The sequence below is a fragment of the Vulpes vulpes genome, chromosome 11, assembly GCF_048418805.1.
Source record: "Vulpes vulpes isolate BD-2025 chromosome 11, VulVul3, whole genome shotgun sequence".
NCBI classification, from domain to species: Eukaryota; Metazoa; Chordata; class Mammalia; order Carnivora; family Canidae; genus Vulpes; species Vulpes vulpes.
Window position 1 is genome coordinate 80794152 of NC_132790.1, and position 19542 is coordinate 80813693.

General features: G+C 42.7%; 1 protein-coding gene and 1 pseudogene across 11 annotated transcripts in view; one reads left to right on the plus strand and one right to left on the minus strand.

Moving 5' to 3' along the window:
• The window catches only part of TMEM108 (transmembrane protein 108), a 640726-nt gene that overhangs the window by 508118 nt on the left and 113066 nt on the right, over positions 1-19542 (plus strand). The gene's annotated exons all lie outside the window — the stretch shown is intronic.
• Positions 5455-8182, minus strand: LOC112932572 (elongation factor 2 pseudogene; annotated as a pseudogene).

Below are 19542 nucleotides of genomic sequence, written 5' to 3' on the forward strand. Positions count from 1 at the left end.
GGGGGCTCCGGGGCGGGGCCGCTGATCTGCTCAGCTCCAGGCAGGAGCGTCCTTGCTGTCCTGGGCCCTCCCGGCCTCTGCCTATTCCGGGGGAGGCCGGATCCTGGGCTGTGTCCCGGCGCCCTGTGCTCCGGGGCCTGCGCTGTTGGATTCGCGCTCCTGGCGGTGCAGCCCCCTCCGCGGAGCCGCCGCCCGAGCCCCTCTGAGCTGTTCCCGGAGCCGCGCCGCCCCCTCCGCGGAGCTTCTTCCTCCGCCCGAGCCGCCGCCGCTGAGCTGTTCCCGGAGCCGCGCAGCCCCCTCCGCGGAGCCGCCGCCCGCGCCCCTCCGAGCTGTTCCCGGAGCCGTGCAGCCCCCTCCGCGGAGCCGCCGCCCGAGCCCCTCCGAGCTGCTCCGGGTCCCGCCGTGCGCCCTGCAGCCCTTAGGGAGCTCGGCGCATCTCCGGGGCTCGGTTCCTCTGTTACTGTCCCAGGGAGCCCGAGGGCATCCCCGCCTTTCTGGGGATCCTGCTCCAATTCCCCGGGAGCCCCTTTCCGCGGGGAAGGTCGGTGCAGCTCCTGCTCCTCCGGGACGGGGCTCTCCTGTCCTGGGGACACTCGCCCCGGCCTCAGCCCGGCTCCTCGCGGGGCCCCTCCCCCTTGGAGGCCTTTTGTGTCTTTATTTCTTTTTCCCCGTCTTCCTACCTTGATAGAAGCGCGAACTCTTCTCACTGTAGCGTTCCAGCTGGTCTCTCTTTAAATCTCAGGCCGAATTCGTAGATTTTCAGGATGATTGGATGGTTTTCTAGGTAATTTGTTGAGGACAAGTGACTTGGAGACCCTACTCTGCCGCCATCTTGCCCCTCCCCCCTCCTTCTGCCTTTTTAGATTGCAAGTGCCACAGATGCTGGTAGTTAGAAGCAAAGATTGCATTTTTACAAAAGAATTATCTTGAGATTTTTCTAGCAAACATTATATTCTATACATCAACCTGTTACCCATGTTTAGCATGACAAAAGGAGGAACAAAACCAAACTCTAATATTATACTAAATTAATTTGACCTTTAATATTGCTGCTTATGCTTTATTTTCAAGTATTCAAAATGTCATCTTTATTTTGTTTTTCTATAAGGTGATTGTGAGCTGTACAAAATGAAGAGAGCTTGCCATTTGTGCTTTGATTTAAAATCTTGGTCCTGCCATTTATTAGCTGCCTCAGTTTCCTTATCTGTATGGGAGGAATAATATAACCTACCATGAAGGGGTTTGTGAGGATTTTTTTTAAACGTTTGTGAGGATTAAATGAGATTATTACAAGCTCCAAACACATTACTTAACAGATAGTACCTAATAGATGCCAAATAAATAGTAGAAATTATTCATGTAGTTCTCAGTAAGGGATCTGAACTTGAGGACTATGGTTTAAGGTTGGGTGAGAAACCTTGAAAAGAAGGAGAGCTTAATTCTCATTCAGACAGAAGTCCAGGTGGTACCCTGGTGAGGTCCATTCCCAGCCAGCAAGGTTTTCAGCTACCAATAACTACTACCTGAGAATTAAACTCTCTTCCTTTTTTTTCCTTCTAATGTCTCCTAAATCTTATAACCAGGATTGGAATGCCAAGAATGCAAACTTTTTGAGGCCATGGGATATAGGAAAAGATCATGAATTTTCTAATCCTGGGTCTGCAGTTTACTAAATGGGGGACTTTGATTTACCTCTTCACTTATTAAATAGGAAAAAAGAATAATTCCTCCTCCAAGGTCCAGGGAAGTAGTATTTATAAAAATGATAGCATAATGACAGGTTCACAGCACCTGGTACCTGTGTTCCTTGTTCTCAACCTCTCCACTTCCCACACTCATTCCTGGCTCCCCTTTTGTGTTGAAAAATCTGCTTTCTAGCAGGTCATCTCTCAGTTTCCAGTAGCTTCTTAATGGTGTCAGGGCATGTTTATGGAGCATTCCTGGAGCAGAGAGCTCTGACAATCACAGATCTGCCTTCCAGAGGATCTGATGAACCCATCTGAGAGCCTGGAGTAAGTTTTTCAAGAGAAAACGTTTTATTCTTAGAGTTGTTACATAGGAAACAGTGGACTGATCTCTGCTTCAAGTAGCTTACAGTTCACTGACAAAATGTCGGGGGGGGGGGTGCAGATTTTTTTTTAAAGATTTTATTTATTTATTTGAGAGACACAGGAAGCACGAGCAGGGAGAGGGGCAGAGGGACAAGTAGGCTCCCCACTGAGCAGGGAGCCCAACGTGGGGCTTGATCCCAGAACTCTGAGATCATGATCTGAGCTGAAGGCAGACACCTAATGAGCCACCCAGGCACCCCAAAACGTAGAAAATTTAAATGTAAAATGGAGAGAATAAAAATTTGCATACACATATATAATATTGAGCAAGTTCTTATTAATGATTTGAGGATAATTTTTCAGTTAGTCTTTACAGACCCATTTACAGAATCCTCACATTTTCTTTTGGTTTAATCTTCAGTCCTAAGCTATCCTGATAGGTAGCTTTTTAATATAGAATAGTAATGTGCCCTGACATTCCTCTTACCAGTGAAACCTTAATGGCGCTTAACATATTATTGATACTTAGTCAAAGTCTTCTATAATTCGTGTTGTCATCTGACTTGGCACTTTAATAGACATAATCTGATTAGTTCCATTTGCTTCTAAAGCTTCTGTAGTCTATGGTAAGATGCCATCCTTTCCTTTATGATAACTGTATTTTGATGACAAGCGTTTTTCTTCTGAAGCTCTTTTGATGGACTTCTGGAAGAATCTCTCTCTCCCCTATGAATACTTGAGGAACTACCAGAAGAAGCCACTGAAAAGTGGATAAGTCCATAATTCTGGACTTGCCACCCTTTGACTCACATGTGCCTACAGAGTGCAAGCCCCAGAGCTTTCACCTATTTATTTAAGAGGGAGATAGTAGTATTCCTATTATGCAGATGAGAAAACTGAGGCTCAGGGAGATTAAATCTTATACCCAGCATTGAATTAGCTACCACTAAATAACAATTTTAATCCCTGGACTCTGACTTCAAGCCAGGTGTTCATTCAACTATTTCACATTATCAGGGAAAATATATGGGTTACTGAACAATGAGTTTTGCAACTGGAGGAGAGTGAGCAATAATATAGTACCCAGTGGGTGCTAGCATAGACAACTTAGTGCAAGGGGAAAAGAAAGTTCCAATATCTAGAGAATGGATGTGATTATTATATATAGGACAGGCCTTGGAAAAATGGATCTGGCACATGAGTTCTTTGAATGGCCCAAGTGGTCAAGAAGATAGTTCCTAAATTGGCACAGTACTTGTGGATGCCCACAGCAGACCTTTCAGGGTACCAATAGGTAAATGGCTTGTGTAAATAGAGCCCAGAGCCAAGAAGAATAAGAATTGGTTTTGTGGATACAAGGGATAAGTGAGACTCTCACTATATGGGGAAGCCACTAAACCAACTCAGTGTATACCTTGAGCCAGCTAGTAAGTGTCTTTGCTTAACACCTAGCTTGTTTCAGGGACCCACATTCAGTAAAGTATTTTCTTGCTTGCCAAGCCACTAACATGTCAGTGTTTTAAACTTTCTAATTTTTAGTAAAAATATTAGAGATCTATTGCCAGGGATCATTCTTTGTAGTGAATAAGATTATTAAGATCTTTGCCCTTTTGGAGCTTACATGCTAATTGGGGAGCTCATACAATATGGAAATTAAAAGAATCAGAACCTTACTGTGCAAAGGTCTAAGATTATTGTGATAGGTGTGACTGGGTAGCTAGTTTGAGTGATGAGGAAAGGCATCTCAGTTGGTGACACTAGGCTAAAATCTGAATAACAGAGGTGCCTCATCCAGTTGAGTGTCTGGCTCTTGATATTGACTCAGGTCCTGATCTCAGGGTCAGGCTCTGCACTGGGTGTGGAGGTGCTTAAGATTCTCTCTCACCCTCTCCTCCTTTCCCCCAATCGTACACTCCCCCTCACCACCAAAAAAAAATCTGAGTGACAAGAAAAAGCTTCTCTGCCAGAGTGAACAAAAAGAGACATTCTTGGTAGAACTAAAGGGACAAAGGCCCTGAGGTGAGAACATGTTCAAGATTGTTGAGGAGCAGCTAGAGGGCCAATGTGGCTGGAGTGTGTAATAAGTGAATAGACCAGTGGAATAAGATGGGGTATACAGCGGGTGAGCAGGAGCAACAAATCTGTATTTTATTTTTAGTGTAATGAGGAGCCATTGGAGAATTCTAAACAGAAATAATTTGATATGCTTTATGTTTAGAAAAGATAGCTGACTGCTTTGTGGATAATTGATTATAGGTATTGGAAGTGGAAGTAGGATGACCAATTAGAAGGTGGTTTATAGTAGTCCGGCCAGAGATGGTGATAGCTTAAACAAGGCTGGAAGTCACAGAGATGGAGAAACAAAGTCAGGACACATCTTGGAAGTAAGTCAATAAGACTTGCTCATGGATTGGATGATATAGCGTGAAGGGGTCACATTTAATTAACCCTGGCAGACAACAAGGTAGAACATTTCCTAACTGTTAATTATTTAAGCTGCTTATCCGTACTTGAGTTGATAAAGAAGGGGTACGTGAGTCTTTGTTGAATTTGAGTGCTGATGGCAATAACTGCATCATCTCTAGATCCTAGAATAGTTTGAACAAATGGATGGTGAGAAACAAGGGGAAAATTGGGGGGTCTCTTGGAAGTGGTAGCTGTTTCATTCATTCATTCATTCATTCATTCATTCATCAGATAGTTAATATCTGCTAGATATAGCTGAGTGCTGTAAATATAAAAAAGTGAGAGCTACTAGAAAGCTTACACTCTTAGGTCCTCGTAGGAATCTTCTCAAACAGCACACCTGGAAGTTACTACATCTTTGGATTGAGATCTCTCTGGACACCAAGTTGGTTAATATTTGCAACAGGCCAGCAGCCCTTTTATTTCTGAGATGGTTGTGGTCTTTCTACAGTAGGTAGGAACAGTTCAAACCTTCTTTTAATGTATTTCTGAAAAGAATGCTGGCATCTCTACTCTTCCTTTTTTTTTTTTTTTTTTTTGTCACCACCATATCAAATTTATTATTCCAATGGCACTAATACAGCTGGAGGTGCTCACGGTGACACCGCACAAAGTTTCCTGCCTTCTAGCCTCTGTCCAAAAAGAAAGGTCTACCCGCTCGTTCCTTCCCCCTTTCTGGGGGGAAATCCACTACGGGCCATTTACCCAAATATACCTCTTAATGCGCTTTTTTTTTTTTTTTTTTTTTTGACATTTGAGTTTCTGAAATGGAAAAAAAAATGTTGAGTGTCCCATCCTGCCTCCCCCACCCCCACCGGCCAAATAAGTCCCTGCTGCTAGGGCGTTTGTTGCCTCTGAAATTTTGAAGTAAATATTGAAAGAAACGGCATCAAGTGTTCACGTTGAGTGATGGCACTAAGTGGGCCCCAGAACCTGTCAGGTGGAGCGTCACTGGACAGTCTCGAGGTGTCATGGAGAATGCGAGGGCTTGTTGCTGTGGTCGATCATCAGCTGGGTGCAGGGGCTGTGCTGAGTCCCACCTGGGGTGGTGGGCTGCAGGGGAGGGCTGCCTACAATTTGTCCAGGAAGTTGTCCAGGGCAGGGATGCCTTCCTTCAAGCCTTTACGCTTGCGTGTTTCAGCCACCACCTGGCTGGGGCGGCTGGTGTTGTCAAAGAGATCCCCGGGCAGGATCTGCCAGTGGTCAAATATGCAGTGGGGGAAGGCCTGGCCACCGGTGTTGGACCTCAGGTCAGCAGTGAAGCCAAAGGACTCATTCACAGGCAGGTAGGCCTTCACAACAAACATGGGAGTGCCGGCCACCTGGGACTCCTCAAAGACGTGACCTTGCTTCCTATTCAGGACACCATAGATGCCACCAACCACTTGTTCTGGACACTGAATCTCCACAAGGTAGATAGGCTCCATAAGCCGGGGCTGGGCAGTCAGCACACTGGCGTAGAGGCAGCGCCGGGCAGTGGGGATAATCTGGCCACCCCCGCGGTGGATGGCGTCTGCGTGCAGGGTCACATCGTGGACATCGAAGCGAACACCACGCATGTTTTCCTCACACAGAGCACCCTCTTTGGTGGCCCACTGGAAGCCAGCTACCACACTATCCTTGATCTCGTTGAGGTACTGCACACCCTTAGTGATATCAGTGAAGACGTTGGGGCCAGTGCCGTCAGGCCCAAAGCACCAGATCTTGCGGGCCTCAGCCACATCCCACTCATAGTTCTCAGCCAGATAGCGGGCCCGCTGCTTGAGCTCCTGGCGGGCGGACACCTCACCCTTGTCAATGTCCTCAGCGAAGGGCCGTGCCTTCATGTACAGCCGGTTGTGCTTGTTGGGGACTTGGACAAGCAGAGCACATTCGACTCCTCACTGACGGTCTCAAGATAGGAGACAACAGGGTCAGATTTCTTGATGGGAATGCACACATGGTCCTCCTCCAGGTCCTTCAGACAGATCTCCAGGTGCAGCTCCCCAGCCCCCGCGATGATGTGCTCCCCTGACTCCTCAATGATGCACTGCACCATGGGGTCTGACTTGGCCAGCCGTTTCAGACCCTCCACTAGCTTGGGAAGGTCAGCTGGATTCTTGGCCTCCACAGCAACCTGGACAACGGGGCTCACGCTGAACTTCATCACCCTCATGTTGTGGGCATGCTCAAAGGTGGTGATGGTGCCAGTCTTCACCAGGAACTGGTCCACTCCCACTAGACCCACAATGTTCCCACAAGGCACATCTTCAAAGGGCTCAACGTAACGGCCCATCATCAGGATTGTTCTCTGGATGGGCTTCAGGTACAAGTCCTCCTTCTTCCCAGGGGTGTAGTTGGGCCCCATGATCCTGACTTTCAGGCCAGTGGACACCAGCCCCAAGAATACACGACCAAAGGTGTAGAACTGACCTTTGTCGGAGGTTGGCACCATTTTAGAAATGTACATCATGAGAGGGCCTTTGGGGTCACAGCTTTTAATGCCCATGGCTGCCTCGTCGTCTGGGGGGCCCCTCATACAAGAGCTCACAGCGGTATTTCTGGGCTGTCACAGGGGAAGGCAGATGAATGGTGATCATCTGCAGCAAAGCATCCCCGGCAGGTAGCCAGCGGCGCATCACAGCCTTCAGAAGTGGTTTGCCTTCCTTATCTTTGTCTTCACTGTCCAGCTTTTCAGTCAGCTTTGCGGTCTCCTCTTTCTTGAAATTCATGATCGCATCAAACACCTTGAAAATAGGGTCCAAGATGAGCTGGCAAAACGTCCGCGGTAGCTTCTTGCCGTCAGGGCAAGAAGTGGCTGACTTGCTGAATTTGCCGTTGGCTGGATCAAAATACCAGTCACCCCACAGCTTCTTCATCATGTCCTCCGCTTTCTTGGCCCGCTCAGCAGGCCCCAGCTGGCCCTCACCCTTGGCAGCAAATTTGGCCACATACATCTCTGCAAACTGCTTCAAGATAAAGGCCCAACCGTGGAGTCCAGACCCAAAGCCAATGGTCCCAAGTACAGGGTCGATCATGATGTTGCCCATGGGACCGCTCTCGCCCTCCCCGTATGTAGAAATGATGACGTTGACGTTCTCCACAATGCGCTGGAAGGTCTGGTAGAGCTCCTCAGGCTCCAGCTGCAGCTCCAGCAGAGCCCGGTCCATCTTGTTCATCATCAGCACTGGCTTGATGCGCTCCTCAATGGCCTGCCGCAGCACCGTCTCTGTCTGCACACACACACCAGACACACAGTCCACTACCACCAAGGCACTGTCGGTGACACGGAGGGCGGCAGTCACCTCTGAGGAGAAGTCCACGTGCCCCGGGGAGTCGATGAGGTTGATGAGAAAGCCAGAGCCATCCTTACTCTGCTTGATAAAGTTCAAGTCGTTTTCGGAGAGCTCATAGAAGAGTGAGATAGCCGTGGACTTGATGGTGATGCAGCGCTCCTGCTCGTCCTTCCGGGTGTCAGCGAAGCGGGTTTATATGCTCTGGGGTAAGAGCAATGATACCGGCCTTGCACACCAGCGAGTCCGTCAATGTGGACTTGCCGTGGTCCACGTGGGCGATGACGGACATGTTTCGGATGTTGGCCCGGATCTGGTCAACCGTGAAGTTCACCATGGTGGCGGATGGCAGTGGATTCTCCCAGGTAGATCCGAGCGAGGCGAGTCACGCCGAGGATGGCGGCGACGACGGCGGAAGAGTCATCTCTACTCTTCCTGACTGAGAATCCATGATTGTTCTCTTCATGTTCTCACCTCTTCTCACCTATCCATTTCTGAGATATACTTGTATACAGGGGTAGAAAGTATTACTCTTTTCCTGAAAGTGTATAAAGAGTGCCTAGAGTGCCTTGTTTTTCCCTCACACAAGATCCAAGCTGGGTTCATTTATCACTGAATATTTCCATTTTAAGAAGCTGTTAATTCCAATAAACGTTGATGGAGATTTGAAGCCCAAACATTTTAATGAAGTCATAAATCAAGAAGCTAAAGCAGCTTTCTTTACATGTCCTCACACAAGATTAATCTACTGGATAGAAAGTTTCCTACAGTGTTATAGCACCCGCTTTGGGCAGGCAGAAACATTCCCAGCTTGGGTTTTAATAAGCTACCGTGATAGAAGTGAAAAAGTGATATACAGAAACTTGACTCTGTAGTTCAAAATGTCAGGGCACTATGTGCCCTTTTCTCCTCCCCTCAGATTTTAGCTTTGGCCCTAAAGTTGGGCTTATCAGAGGGTAAGTATCACTAACAGATGTCTTTGTTTCATTAGTTTATCCATGCCCTTTGTAACTGCAATAACCAATGTACTTACCATTCAAATCAGGTCCCACATTAGTATCCAGCCTTTGTTCTCCATTGCCTCATAAAGTCATCTTTGGAATTCTTTAGCTATTACCTTTATGTGTTAAAATGAGAAAGTGTCCTATTTATGAACCAAATTCTCCCTATTTTTTCAAATGTCTAAAAATATTCCCTTGTTAATAATCTCATACTTAATCTCTGAGCCTTTTCTTGGGCTCAGTAGATCTCTGCTTCAACATATTGTATCTGTTCTATATAGTGTCATGTATTATTTAATTGCATTTATTATAAAATGGGACATGCACAAGCTTTGCAGATTGCCAAAAGGTTGCCCAGAGGGGCATTTTCTTATGAATTGCATAACTCATGATCTCTTCCTCCTTCCCACTTTCATTTACAGAGCATCCTGTTACCAAGTATTACCATAGTAACATAGAATGATTGTTTAAAAAAAAAAATGGAAGGAAGAAAGACAGCGCTGAGCTTTTATCCCACTGCTTTAGGTTTCTGTGAGCCCACCAACCAAGACAGAGGGTATGGAGAGAGCAGGGGACCCTATCCTCATTTCTATCATTAGAAATGAGAGTGTTGTGATACTTATGTATTTTGAGTATTTGGTTCATCAGATATCTAGTAAGTGCCTACTGGGTGTCAAGCCCCACTGCCTACTGAGAATGCAAGCAGGAGGAGGTGTGGTTCCTGCTTTAAAAAACACATGCGGGGGTAGGGGGAAACTTGTCCAGTAATCCTACCCTTTCACATAAGAGAGTTGTTTCACAAAAATCTTGACAAAAATTCCACCTAGAATCCCTTTTCTGCCAGGCATCTTTTTTCCAAATCTCCTGAGAATGGATTATTGGTTTATTATTATAAAACAAATTTTCGGGATCCCTGGGTGGCGCAGCGGTTTGGCGCCTGCCTTTGGCCCAGGGCGCGATCCTGGAGACCCGGGATCGAATCCCACGTCGGGCTCCCGGTGCATGGAGCCTGCTTCTCCCTCTGCCTGTGTCTCTGCCTCTCTCTCTATCTCTCTGTGACTATCATAAATAAATAAAAAAAATTAAAAAGAAAAATTTTAAAACAAATTTTCATTCCAAATACCGTGCTAATGGGATGACAATAAGAACCACCATTTGAAATACTTAAACAAGCCTTCCAAGGTTTTAGAAGTTCTCTGCTGCTATAGATCATAGTGATGGTTTATAAAACTTTACAAGCCAATTGCTTTGTCCTGACCCCTTGAGGATAACCCCCCAGGTAAGGTGGAGATCACCAAAAGAACTCTAGGCAGTGGTGAACTGGAAATGCTTGTACTTTCTTAAAGAAAAATAATCAAAATACCATGGGGGTAATTTAAAGGGAATGAATTGGAGTGACAAGAAATTAGCTAAATTATATTTTCTCCATAAACAATTAAGTAGCAAGGAGCATTTGTGTCATCTGAAGCTAAGATATTGCTTAAATGTATGCTACCTTTGAAAGCTTTAGCTTTATAGCTTTAGTATGCTATATAGGCTACTATTTACTACATTACTATTCTGTCCTAATTATAGTTAAAGTAAATCTGTTTAGTGCTTGGAGATTCTGGTAAGTGTAACAGTGAGATTTCTTTATTTTTTTTTCTTTTTTTAAGATTTATTTATTTATGAGAGAGAGAGAGAGACAAAGAGAGAGAGAAACAGAGAAAGAGACAAAGAGAGAGAGAGAGGCAGAGACACAGGCAGAGGGAGAAGCAGGCTCCATGCAGGGAGTCTGACATGGGACTCGATCCCGGGACTCCAGGATCACACCCTTGGCTGAAGGCGGCGCTAAACCGCTGAACCACCCAGCGATCCCTACAGTGATATTTCTTTATGGATCTGAAAGTATCCTAGCTCATAGATGAGCTCATGATTTTTCTGAGTTATTAAGATAAATATTAAGGAGTATTCGCTAATAAGAAAAACAGATTTGTTGATTTAATGAGTAGTTGATAATCTTGTGTTTATGTCTCCCAAAGGATTTCTGTGAAATAGTTCCTTTCACTTAAATTCAAAAATTACTCATTTCATATAGTATTTTTGAATATGTGTGAATAAGAAAAATCCACACAAAAATTGAGCATTAAAAATTCTTAAAATTTAACCTCCCTTAAATCCCTGAACATAACATTCTTACTGTTTGACTTATTGGAAGGGTGAAAAATTCTCAGTGATAATACTTAGAGATTCCACTGATACTAAAACATAATATTCACTAGTTTGAGTTTGAATTACATCATCCATGCCAACCTCTGCAAGGATGAACTTTTAAACAATCAAGTGACCCAAAGTTACCAATGGAAGAGTGAGGACACAGATAATCTTCAACCTGCATAATCCAAGCCTGCAGGCAGCATTTCAGCAAAGTGGAGAAGTTAGTCAGTTGTACTGCCCTTCTCAGACCACACAACTGCTGCTAGAGGGCAAAGGATGGGACATCTGCTGTGAAAATCACATCCAGTTTGGAAATGATTGTTTTCTTTCTCTCAAGCCTGAGGTAAGAGCTAAAGTTTTAGCTCTGCTATTTCAGAGCAGTTATTTGATATGTCCATATGGAGTGGTCAGTATCTCATCCTACAAAGAGGAGAATCAGTGATTATTATAGAGTATTGGGGTTCTAGAAGTGAAAATCCTTGGAGTTTATATACTCAAAGAAGTAGATAAAAGTATTGATTCACCCCAAAAAAGGTTATCCTTTATGCTCTTTTCTCTGTTGGTAATAGATTACTTTAGCCATCCCATCCTCTTATCCAGATTGCTCATGAGCAAGAACCTCAATTTATAGCTGCTTGTCTGTGACTAGGGATTGAGTCTATGAAGTTGGTATTATGACTTTCTTGGGGGAAAGCCAGCTGAGACTGAACTTATGTCCACAGGTGACAACACCACTTTCTAACAAAGAAAACCTCATTTCATCTCCCAAGTTGTCATTACATTCTATTCCTTTCTGCTTTGGGTAAAAAATCATCACAAAGAGAAGCAGTAGTCATGTTCTAAGCACATGTTCTGGCTTTTACAACAGTCTGTGTTATGGATCTAAATCTGTTTGGAGAAAAAGATGAGACCATGAACATGCCAAATACTTACCACAAACAGAACTGGACTTGATGGTTAACTCTAAAACAGGCAAGGGAGAAAATACCTAGCTTACAGAATTGCTAAGGGAAATAAATAAGAGAATGCAGGTGTGTCAATCAGGAAAACAGGAAGCAGAACTCCCACTAGATGATAGTTAAAGCAGAAAGGGATTCCATATAAGGAGTTAAGCTTATGAAACCATTGGAAATCTGAGACAATAGAAAGCAGAAACTATTAGATCCAAGGACATACCACTATAGCATCAATCCAGGAGTCAGGGAACTACCCCTTTATGGACCCCAGGAATCACCACAATCATCTCTAGACACCAGCAGGCCATAACCAGGATACTGAAATGCTGAATACAGCTGCCACACTGCTTCTCATTCTGAGCAGGACCTGGCCTGTCAACATCTATAGAAGGAGGACAATGGCCTCTTGCTTGCTTCTGCCTTACAGGTTTCCCACAAGCATATAGTACACATCTAGAACACTGCTACACACAATAGTCTAGAGAACATAATTTTAAGCTTTTCAACCTCTCCAGCTAGAAAAAGGATAGAAGTTGAGAAAATCAAGTCACATTATTTACCAGAGCAGAAAAGTACTTAACCCAGTGCTTGCTGAATTCTAGTTGTATTACTGCTGCTTTTGATATTCAGATGTAATATACTTTTTTTTTTTAGATGTAATATACTTTTAACTGCTGATGTCTCAGCCCTCATTTCCTAGAGTTCTTTTAACAAGTTGATTTTTAATGACACCCAGATGACTGAGGAGTTTATGTTGGCACTATTGGCTTGGGAGGCCCTTTTGATTTGGTTGAGACTGCTGCTGCAAAAGCTCTCAGAGCACAAGTCATGATCAGGTTGCCCACGGAACATACAGCTTTATTTGGGGATATCCCTTATTAGCAGGTAAAATCCAGAGGCTCAGTTAGCAGTTCCAGGGGAGAAACAGTTTGGTCCATAAGCTATAGAATTGTGCCATCCAGTATGATGGCCACTAAACACATGTGGTGATTTAAATTAATTAAAATTAGAGGCAACTTGGGTGACTCAGTTGGTTAAGCATCTGAGTCTTGATTTCAACTCTGGCCATGATCCCCGGGTCCTGGAATCTATCCCTGTGTGGGGCTCCCCACTCAGTGGGGAGTCTGTGTGTCTCCCTCTCCCTCTGCCCCTACCTCAGCTCATGCTCCTTCCCTCTCGCTCTCTCTTTCTCTCAAACAAATCTTTTAAAACTTTAATTAAATAGAATTTGAAATTTTCAATAGCCACATGTATTAGTGGCCACCATAATGGATGGTACAGATACAGAGTATTTCCATCGATTGCAGAAAGTTCTATTAGCACTGTTAGAATGTGTCTTCAAGTGTGAATCAAAACTTACAAGCATATCTCTAAACTGTACAATCTTTTTATTTTTTTATTTTGTTTTTTAAAATATTTTATTTATTTATTCATGAGACACAGAGCGAGCAGAGACACAGGCAGAGGGAGAAGCAGGCTCCATGCAGGGAGCCTGATGCGGGACTCCATCCTGGGACTCCAGAATCATGCCCTGGGCCGAAGGCAGACACTAAATCGCTGAGCCACCCAGAGATCCCCTAAACTGTACAATCTTTGTAAATTTTTTTGAAATATTCATGACATCAAGTATCATTTTAGGACTCCAATCCTTTCCTAGTCTAGCACTTTTACATGACCCCCAAAGCTGTCCTTTGTGTTTGGCAAGGAAAACTGGGAGTATAGTGGTGGCTGTTTGATACCTCAGTGACCAATTGACCATTATAAAAAGTTTGTTATTCTTGGTTGGGCCAGTTTGGCATAGATCCACTAGGAATCATCAAAGCTCGATATAGACAAGACAGGATCCTTTGATTATGTGTTTTGTTTTGTTTTGTTTTTAACTTAACTGTCTCCAGAGAGCAGCTGCTGCTTGCCTCTAACATTCTGTATGCCTCTGAGGTTTGATGTCCTACCTTGAAGCTTTAAAATAATTCAATTAAAAATTTATCCTTGAGAGGTGCCTGGATGGTGCAGTTGGTTAGGTGTCTGACTTTTGGTTTTGGCTTGGGTCTTGATCCCGAGGTCATGAGATCAAGTTCCATTGTCAGGCTCTGCATTAGACACAAAGGCTGCTTGAGACTCTCCCTCTGCCCACCTCAACTCGCTTTCTTTCTCTCAAATCAATATTTTAAAAATAATAAAAATAAAAATTTATCCTTGAGCTCCCAACCTGTTAATAGACAAAACACATGTTTTGGATTGGATGTGATCATTGTAGCCTGCACTATAATGCAGCTCTCATTTGCAGATGAAGGATACCGATCTTTGCATCATTCACTGAGGCTACAGTTCTGTGATTCTGAGTCTTGCCTCTAGGAACCTTTATGGCCAGTGTCCCTATCATTCATTCTGTACCTATAGGCTTCCGTCTCTACCTTCCATCCTTGGCAAGCACAGATATGTTGGGAGAATATCCCAAGATTGGACTGCCAAGTAAGGAAATGCAGTGGAAAGATATCAACTGAACTTCTTCAAAAAGCCTAACTGAGACCATTGAGAACAAATGAACTATTTATGCTGTTTTCTCTTCCAGGTTCTGTAATTCTCATATCAAGTCATCTGACAACAAAGCTACATGTTATTATTCGGTTTTCCATAGAAATATTTTCACCACCCTAGAATTTTATATTATGCTTTTAGCTTTTCTTGAAAGTAGCTGTATGTAAAAATGTCCTGCACTATTTTAAAAAATATTTCAAAGACACCATTTACTGTGTTGTTTGGTAGCCTCTTCCATGAAGACTTGGCAGATAAATTTCTCTTATAATTCATTACTAGGGCAAAAGTTGTCTTTACAGATGAACTTACATGCTACCTCTTTGAAATGTTGAGAGTTATGCAATTCATCCCAGTCTTGGCTTCAAGGAAGCTCTAAAAAATTTTTTTGTTCATTTGGAGTTCTCCTAGCCTAGATTATTTCACATGATATTCCCCTACCCAGCCTTATCATCACTTGATCTTATAATTATACCTTTTTACATTTAAGAGTTTTAGTTTTTGTTATTGTTGTTTTGTTTTAGTAATTTTTTGTTCTTATAAACATCCTATTATCTTTGAACATAGATTAAACATCAATAAACCAGTAAATGGCAACTTAGATATGAGTAGTCACCTGTGGAGGCTTTTAAAATGTATATGTCTGGAGCTTACCTCACAGCTAGTGAATCAGAATTGCTGGGGCTAGGACTGGAGTGTGTGAGTGTAATGTGTTCTTATAAATCTCAACAGGTAATTCTGATGTGTTCTTTTGGTTAAGAGCCATTGAAGTAACTCAGTGGTGTAAAATGGTGTAAAAATTTTTTTAAAAAAAAACCTAGAAATTAAACAGTTAATGAATTGAGTCATAGCTGTCCTGTGTGAGATGCTGGGTCAAGCAAGTAGTGACAAATGCTTAAAGAACTTCGAATGTAAAGGGATAAAGTTGTTGTAAAGTCATGATTCCAGTGGAGTTGACTTCATTCATTTGTTCATTCCAGCTATGTGTTAGGCACTGAGGATACCAAAATGGTACAGTCTCCTGCATCTAAGGAGCTCACAGTCTAGTGGGACTATGAGACATATATGTCTCATATATATGAGACTAGACATTATAATAAATACAGATATGAAGACATATCCAAAGCATCATAGAAGCCCAAAGATTTATCTGGCCAAATCTTTGAGGGAAGAAATCAGAGAGAGCTTCCTGAAGGAAACATCTAGAGATCTGAGTCTCAAAGAATGAATAAGAGTTATTGAGATAAAAGGTTTTTCTGGAAGAGGGACCAGTGATTTGTGGGAAACTGCATACTATGTATAAGTCATCTATTGCTGCACAGCAAATTACCCCAAAACTGAGTGACTTAAAACAAACAAACTTATTTATCTTACTATTTCTTATAAGTCAGGAATTTGGAAGTAGTTTAGCAGAAGGGTTCTTCCTAGAGGAGTCTCATTTGGTTACGGTCATCTGAAGGCTTAACTGGAATGGGAGGGACTGCTTCTCAATGGTTCCCTCATATGGCTACTAGCAAGAGGTTCCATTTCCTTACCATGTGAGTTTCTTTATATACCTACCCACGTGTCCTCATTATAGGATACCTGGCTTCTCCCAGAGTAAGTGATCCAAGAAATGGCAAGGAAAAAGCCAGACCATCTTTTAGGACCTGGTCTTGGAAGTCATACAAAATTCTAGTGATTATACAGGTCAGTTTTATGCAACATGGGAGGAGACTATACAAGAGTATATGACACAGATTGTCAAGATCATCTGGAGAGCTGGCTACTACATAAGGACATCAAGCTTAAGATGAGGGTGTGGCAGAAGAATCTGGCAAGGTGCTGAGTTCAGCCAATCATGAAGGAGCCCAAAGGCCATCATTAAGTAGATAAGACTTTATTTGGTAGGCAATATGAAGTCACTTAAGGAACAGTAAGAAGACAATTAATAGTGTCAGATTTACATTTTAGAAAGGCCTCTTGGAAAATATGGAGAAAGAGTTTGGAACAGAAGGGCCAGTAGGCTGTCATAAAGTCCAGTGAGATGATGTAGACCCAGGCCAGGGCAGTTGTGATATGGAAAAGGAGGCCTTTGCTATTCAAAATGTGGCCCATGGAGTATAATGCCAAGTAGCATTGGCATCACCTGAGAGCTTTTAGAAATGTAGGATTCCAGGCATCATCCTAGATGTACTGAACAGAATCTGGTTTATATGGACATAAAAGTTTGAGAAGTAGTAGAGGATGTAGTAGGAATAATTAGGAATGTGAGTGTTGAGAAAAAAAGAGGACAGAAATCCTATTTGCTCCACTTCAAAGCTAGAAAAAGCATGTTGCAAACAATCTTACCTAAACCTACAGAATGAGTTCAGAGAGCTATGTATATGCACATTGTCACTGTTAATGTGATACAATCTAATAACAAGACATTCTCTTTTATTATAAATTGTAGCCATATAAGTGGTGCCAAGAAAGGAAACCTACCAAATACTTCCCTGTTGTAAAGTTTTATATTATTTTCTAACCAGCTTATCTGTTTTATTGGAGAGTCTGAAGAACAGATACCTAAATTTTCAGAAAGGAGGCCATGAGGAATAGAATAATATGATAACAGATTTGGAAAGCTACAAGATAATGTACATTCTGGAAAATGTCCTGATTTTAAGATGACCTTTCCAAGCATTGTCTTTTCTGGAATCAGATTTGGGAGCCAATTAACTGCTGGGACTCACACAGTAAATGCTTGCCAGGAAATCCATTACTTGCATTATGGTCAATGGAAACCACCACCCAGTGGTTTTTGCACTTGTTAAGTACAAGGGCATCATGTGATGTCTGCAGGCTAGCAAGCACCAATTGTCATATACTATGTGTGTCAGTCTTTGCTTTTTTCTTTCATTCCTCTACCCAGTTCTTTGCAATTAGGAAAATTATATAAATGAATTTGTTCTGGATCTCAGAATTTAAATACATATTTTACCAAGTTCTGTAAAGAAAGAAAGAGGGAGGAAATATGAATGAATGACTAGAAAGACAGAAGGAGAGGGAAGGAGAAGAAAGGAAAGGGAAAGAACCTCCAGAATACTTATAACCAAGCATTGGCACAGTGAGAGTGCTTTGTTCATGGAGGAGGAAGAGTTTCGGTGAGTTACTGATCATTTACTGAATCATCTTTAACTGGCTTCTCACAGTCTCTGAAGTTACCCATTGCCATCTAGAGTGATTAGGCAGATCCCTGACTGGTAAATCTGAGGTTGCCAATAATTATACTGCCTTAGGTTGTAAAGCTCTAACCTGCCTATCACATATAAACTCCTGTGGGATTCCCCAGGATCATCCCTAATTGTAACTAGGAAGTTCTCAATAGTACTGCACCCCTCCTGAGCTTCAGGGGCTTCCATGTCAAAACTTCCAACCCAAATCCTAGGTGAGTATTGGCATTCACTTTCTCCTCATGGAAATGAACTAGCGAAGAGGTGAGAGGTGCTATTTAAGATCATTCCCCACTATTTTGTGAAAGATAAACTTCATTTTCATCTTTTTAATTATGTCAACATACCAGGCATCACATCCCTATTCCTCAAAAGATTTACTTTTGAAGGTATTCTTTGAGATTCCAAAAAAAAATCATTTATCAGAGAATTTGCAACCTACCCTCTCCCCCAGTCCCCAGCTTCAGCTTCCCTGGTTCTCATTACCCTACTCTTTTGTGTTTCTTTCTTTTTTTTTTCTTTTGTATTTCAACCCATAATACTAATCACCTTCTAAACCACAATATAATTTACTTGCCTTTATTATCAAGCTCCCTCCACTAGAATATAAACTAAATGAAATTAGGAGTTTTAGTCTTTTGTGTTTACTGCTGTACCCCTAGCACCTAGAATGTATCTAGAATATCATACAAACTCAGTATTATTTGAATAAAGATCCTAAGGAACCTTGAAACTCAGTACCTTTATTTAGAGATAATGAGAATGCAGAGTTTGTGACTTGCTGAAGGTCACACAACTAGTTGCAGAGGCAGATGTAGAACATGGACCCAGATCTTCCTCTCAAGACTATGTTATTTCCACCACCCCTTGCTGCTTTTGGCTGGTGGAGCTAGGTTTGGAACTGGAGGCTATTGGTCCTAATCCATAAGAAGGGACTTTCTGAGTCCTGCCCAGAAATAGGCAAGTATTACAGACATCTCCTGCTCTCAGAAAGATCTTGGTAGTCAGATGTGGCTGAAGCCTTTTGTTTCTTGGTCATATTAGCCAATTTTTGCTGCTAGAATTTTCTCCCTGCTTCAGGAATGGTCCCACATACATACACACAATTCTCCAGAGCTACCTCAAATCAGCACACAACTCGGTCAGAAAAAGGCCATAGTCTCAGCCCCAGCCTTCCTTGGTACAGCTTGGGTAGAGGAACTGGTGATGGAATTACTGAGGTGCTGAAGCCTCTCTTCTAAGCCATTCCATTGAAAAGAAAACTCCACCATTTTGACCTTTGAACAATCCCAGATACTATTTTTAGTGATTCTTATCACTCCTAGCTCACACACCCTAGCTCTGCCCCTCAAAACCATACCTCAGCATCTGGGCAGTAATGTCATGCCCTTTGCCCTACCTCATTCCACCTTTACCATCCCCAAGGATCCAAAAAGGAGAATTGGAGAAACCAGGCAAGTTTGAGCAAACTAATTGAGGATGAGAGTCAAGAGTTCTATATAAAAGGAAGAACTGGGAAACCTAGGAAGAGCACCAAGAAATAGGCAGGGGTTAACAACCCTGCAGAGGCAAGTTATCTAGGGAATTGAATCAACTACATCAAAGTGTCATTAGAAAATATTAACTTTTTACCCACCAAGTAATATGTTAATACTTCTCTCACAAGGTCCAAAACATTCCTATTACAATTTTCAGTAGAAATACTTAAATTTAGTGGTTCAAAAGTCATTGCTTGGAAATGATTTCTTACATGATGTTGGATTTCTAGAGAAAAATAATGAGTCTTCCTGCACCTTCGATGCTGTTCATAAGAGAGAGAATAGGAATTAACAATATGGTTCAATAGGCTTCACAGGATTATCCAGCTAGCA